Source organism: Brienomyrus brachyistius, unplaced genomic scaffold, assembly GCF_023856365.1.
Source record: "Brienomyrus brachyistius isolate T26 unplaced genomic scaffold, BBRACH_0.4 scaffold27, whole genome shotgun sequence".
NCBI classification, from domain to species: Eukaryota; Metazoa; Chordata; class Actinopteri; order Osteoglossiformes; family Mormyridae; genus Brienomyrus; species Brienomyrus brachyistius.
In genome coordinates this window covers 5,751,635-5,756,966 of record NW_026042306.1, presented here as the reverse complement: position 1 = coordinate 5,756,966, position 5,332 = coordinate 5,751,635, and the positions used below count along the sequence as shown (strand labels likewise).

General features: G+C 40.5%; 1 long non-coding RNA gene across 1 annotated transcript; it reads right to left on the bottom strand.

The window, feature by feature from the left end:
* Window positions 1-1,568: 1,568 nt before the first annotated feature.
* Window positions 1,569-2,875, bottom strand: LOC125720993 (uncharacterized). The gene is made up of 3 exons (XR_007385636.1): window positions 2,633-2,875; window positions 2,353-2,485; window positions 1,569-2,138 (listed from the first exon to the last, which is right to left on the bottom strand). It is a non-coding gene; the product is annotated as an uncharacterized LOC125720993 (long non-coding RNA).
* Window positions 2,876-5,332: the final 2,457 nt, after the last annotated feature.

Sequence of the window (5,332 nt, the reverse complement as noted above, 5' to 3'; positions counted from 1 at the left end):
TCAAAATAAATAAATTGCAGGGCCCTGATGGCATCTTACCTATAGTTTTAAAAGAGATGAGGGATATTATTAGCCAACCTTTAACATTACTATTTGAGAAATCCTTATCTACTGGTGTGGCACTTTCTAATTGGAAGCATGCCAATATAACACCCATATTCAAAAAAGGGGATAGAAGTTATCCAGCAAAGTATAAGCCAATCAGTTTAACTTGCATAACTGGAATGGTAATGGAAGCTACAATCCCAGTGAAAATGATAGATTACCTGGATGCATGAAATAACATTCTGAGGGATAGCCAACATGGATTTAGGAGAGGTAGCTTCTGTTTAACTAATCTACTTGAGTTCTTTGAGGAAGCTACAAAAGAAATTGATCACAAAAAGGCCTATGATGTGATCTGCTTAGTTTTGCAGAAGGCCTTTGATGTTGTCCACCACAAACGGCTCTTGCTTAAACTCCAAACTGAAGGGATTTTAACAACTGTAGCAGAGGCTCCAACGGGATCTTGATTTAATTTGCGACTGGGCTGATACCTGGCAGATGAAATTTAATGTAGATAGATGTAAGGTAATCCATGCAGGGAGCAGAAATATAAAGTACAGATATTTTATGGGTTCCACTGAAATAAAGGTAGCTGATTATGAGAAAGACCTCAGTGTGTATGTTGATGCTTCCATGTCCCACTCTTGCCAGTGTGGGGAAGCAATTAAAAAGGCCAATAGGATGTTGGGTTACATCTCTAGGTGTGTGGAGTTCAAGGGAACTGATGCTACGATTATTTAATTCCTTGGTAAGACCCCACCTAGAATATTGTGTGCAGGTTTGGTCACCATTCCTTAAGAAGGACATTGCTGCCTTGGAAAAGGTGCAATGTAGGGCTACGAGAATTATTCCTGGTCTTAGAGGAATGTTTTATGAGGAGAGATTACCTGAGCTGAATCTGTTTAGCCTCGAGCAAAGGAGACTAAGGGGGGGACATGATCCAGGTATATAAAATTCTAATGGGTCTGGATGCTGTTCGATATTTCAATATTAGTTTAAATAATAGAACCGGTGGCCTTAAGTGGAAATTAGTGGGAGAACATTTCAAAACGAATTTGAGGAAGTATTTCTTTACACAGCGTGCAGGTAGAGTACGGAATAGTCTTATTACTAGTGTAACGCAAGCTAAATCCCTGGGTTCCTTTAAATCAGAGCTAGAGAAGATTTTAATAACTTTGAGCTATTAGTTAAGTTGTCCCCAAAAGAGCTTGATAGGCCAAATGACCTCCTCTCATTTGTAAATTTCTTATGTTCTTTTGTAAGATTTTAAGAACTCTGAGCTGTTAGTTGAGTGCTCCCCAAACGAGCTTGATAGGCCAAATGACCTCCTCTCATTTGTAAATTTATGTTCTTATGTAGGTATAAAAATAACTGACCATATGATAAAATGATTTTGTCTAATACAGGACTACAGTCTTCATTAGGTATATATTTTCCCCTCGCACTTTGTATGGGCAGTGAATTGCCCCTACTTACGTGTGGATTCCTAATAAGAAAAATGCAAGAAATGAACACACATATAGTCAGAATAATTCTCATGTTGTCAACTATTGAGTGCAATTCAAATTTTATTGAACAAATCTAATGATTACAGTATTTTTTTGTCAAACAAAACACTTACAATGAACTGTTCCAAATTATTATGCACAGTAAGCTGCAAAACACTTTATAAGTTGCAAAGAACTGAAAATTGTCATTTGTTGTGTTTGCAACATATGTACTGAAATCAAACAGGTCACGTCACATTTTGACATAGGACTCCTTATTTGATAGCAGCTTCACAAGTCTTGCATCCATTGAACTTGTGTATTTGGACAGTTTCTGCTTGTGAGCACTGGTTAGTGGCGGCAGAATAGAAGGTTTATGCACAGTTGCAGTGGAGGACTCTACACCTTGATGTCCATGGGACTCCAGAGGCACCAGCAGCTTCAAATATCTGTTTGCTGCTACATAATGGCATTTTAGCAGCTGCTCTCTTGATCTGATGCATGGATCTGGTAGAGATCTTCCTCAATTTGCCTTTATCTGCACGAACCCGTCTGTGCTCTGATCTACTGCATGCAAAGGCTCATTTCGCATTTTTGTTCTGCATTCTGAAATGGAAGAAAAAAAACATTCATGACGAACACAAACCTATAAAAGGTACTTGTGTGACACTATTAAGGAAGGATCTGACTAGGAGAAAAGCTGGCAGAGTGATTGCCTGGCTGCCGGCTGCAAATGATATGTCGAGCAGTAATATGGCATTAATCAACAGATATGAGGTGAAGATTTAAATATTCTAGAGGGAGCCTGGTGGGGACCTACTTGTGTCGGATGAGCCGGCCTCCCTGGATCACTTGTGCCGTCACATTGGCCATGTGGCAAGAAAAAAGGAGCCAGTTTCGGGGCTGGACTCGGTATGAGAACCTCATAAATATCATTGAGTAACAGGTAAGAGCTGGGGAGACAAAGATCATGCAGGGGTCAGAGGCCAGAAAGAAGAGAAGAAGAGCAACCAGCTTAAAACCTTTAAAAAGTCCCTCTGGAGTCCCGAGTGACCCAGTGGACGCGCATATAGATGGAAGGTGAGCCCTCTGCCTCTTACCGAAGGTCATTCGACCGCTGATGATGTCGGGGCTCTTCCTCATATCGCTGACTGCGACTAGGGGAAGACCCCAATTAATAACTGGTCCCCAGAAGTGCTGAAATCAAACAATAAAACACAGAGCTGATCTAACATGCAGCAGGGTGAAGGTACCATTAAATAAATTTCAGAGGATTCTTACAATACATTAGTGTGAGATTATTAAACAGTAGTCATAAAATTACATGTATATTAACAAAAAATCAGTTTGTTACTTTCTTACCGTGCTTTTGTTGTAAGGATTTTCCCAACAGGCACATTCAGATCACGGAAAGACAAAGAAAACAAACAAAAAAAATTATAAGTGCAATTCTGTGATCACCAGCAGCACTTCTGCAATGAGGGACCCAAATGTAAGCAGTGACTTTATGCTTACATCTACAACAAAGTGAAGAGTTTAAGCTTCTTATACACTGACGGCAATTGACAAGGAAAGTTTACATATTGGATTTTTACATAAACTGCAAGCGCCTCTGGATGCACATACCTCCTCAGATACTTCCGAAACTCTTTGTTTTTAAGCTGGTTTACAGCTCTCTGAAAGAAATTCCTTGCCATGATAAAGTGAATGTACATGCACGTATGTTGATTTTGTTCAAAATGAAATGTGAAGATGAATTTGCCGTTTATATAGGAATGCGAATGACATCAGCACTCTAGATTCTAGAACTTACATACGTAGGCTACTGATAATGTAACTGACGTAACTGTTCCAACATCTCCTTGGAAACGGACTGGAATTGAATGGAAGAATGTTAGTGGGCGAAATGAATTTTGTCAACTGAATAAATTCATTTTGTGTACAAAATGCATTTCCTGAACGAAAGTCATTTTGTGGAGGAAAGGAATGTCATGAATGATACAGAGTCATTTCGTGTGTAACCGGTCTCGTTTGGGTCTTTGTTTACGGCCCGATCGCGCCAAGCGAGTCCAGTTAAAACATAGTCCCGGTTAAAGTCCGAGAGCTGATGCTCTCACTCTGCGTTGTGTATTTTTTTTGTTGTGTGTGGTGTGTGGGTGCGGGAGAGGGAGAGACGACACCGCGTGGCTTCCTCTGGACTCGGGATCCGACGTCCCTTTATTGGCACGTGTCTTTTCCTCTCTCTGGTAATGAAGAGCAAAGGATTAATTCCCCAGCAGCATGTAGCAGCTCAACATTCTCTTCCTCGAAGAGACAGGGAAAGAGCGCAAAATGAAAAAAAATATACATCAATATATAAAAAAAATAAAACAAACAAAACATACCTGGTAATGAAGAGCAAAGGATTAATTCCCCAGCAGCATGTAGCAGCTCAACATTCTGCCCATGTGCACCCCGACAATAAAAAGAAAAACACAAACCAAATGAAGTTCATATTAAAATATTGCTTGATATATATTAATAATGATATGTTTAAACTTTTGTTACAGGAATTTTATATAATAATAAAAGGATTATTTTATATTTAATTAGATTAATGAGAGAGCCATGTTACCTCTTCCTCGAAGAGACAGGGAAAGAGGAAGAGGAAACTCGTCACGCCCCCTTTTAACCAGTGGGAGGCACCATGAAGCAGGGCCTTCTGGGAATTCTCCTTACTCCCTCTCCTATTCATTTTACCAGGATTTTAATAAATAAGGAATTTTGAGTAATTATACATACCAAAACAAATTTGTTACATTCACCCCCCTAGAATTACACAAAATTCTTACATAGGGCGGGAGAGAGAAAAAAAAAAACAGACCAGGAAAGAGCATTATACAAACACAGTATAACCCAGTGAATCAACTACCCCAAAGTAGGGTCAAGGAGCACTTGAAGCATGCATGGCGCCTTGCAAAACCTCAAAGAACATCCTCGGGAAACCATAGTGCCATATACACTACACAGCTCAGTCCAATGACTGTTAACACCCATGACAGCAACATCATGGTACATACAGGACTTAATAGAAAAAAAAAAAAGAAGAGAGGAAAAACACCATTCAATGTGCCAAATAACAAAAAGAAACAAAGAAAAAACAAGCACTAATGTGCCTCCAATCTATCTACTCTCAAAGGAGGGAACAACATGTGACATAGACTCAAGCAACCGTCGAACAGGTTTAATCATCCTCCCAAACCGTGAAACACGAGAGCCCTCACCTACATTAACTTGAGGCTGCCTAAACCCAGGGTGGGAAAGGATGTGGGGTAAAGGAGATACAACTACAGCACCTTCACTAGGAGAACCCCTAGAGTCTACCAAATTATGACATGTCGGACTAGAGGTATCAACTGCAGTCTCTGTACAAGGGGTATCTGGCTGTGCAGCCGCCGTCTGACTACTGACTGGAGAGGTATCACAACCTTCAGATCCAACGTGATCAACACCAGCAGAGAGATCCTGTAAGGAGCCAGCTGGAGAAAGCACAGATGAGGGTACATCAGAATCAACTACTGACAAATTGTCATTACTCACAACTGAAGAGAGCACATTATTACCTTCAGTCCTCTGGGAGACAGGCCCATCAGAAAGGCATTCCCCCAGTGGCAGAAACCCAGCGTGGAGAAGTAAATTGCGATGGACAACTCTCACATTGCCATTGCCATCCTTGACCCGATAGACGTGAGTGGAGGGATTTGACTCTACCACTGTATACAATACAGGTTCCCACTTATCAGCTAATTTGTGTTTCCCCC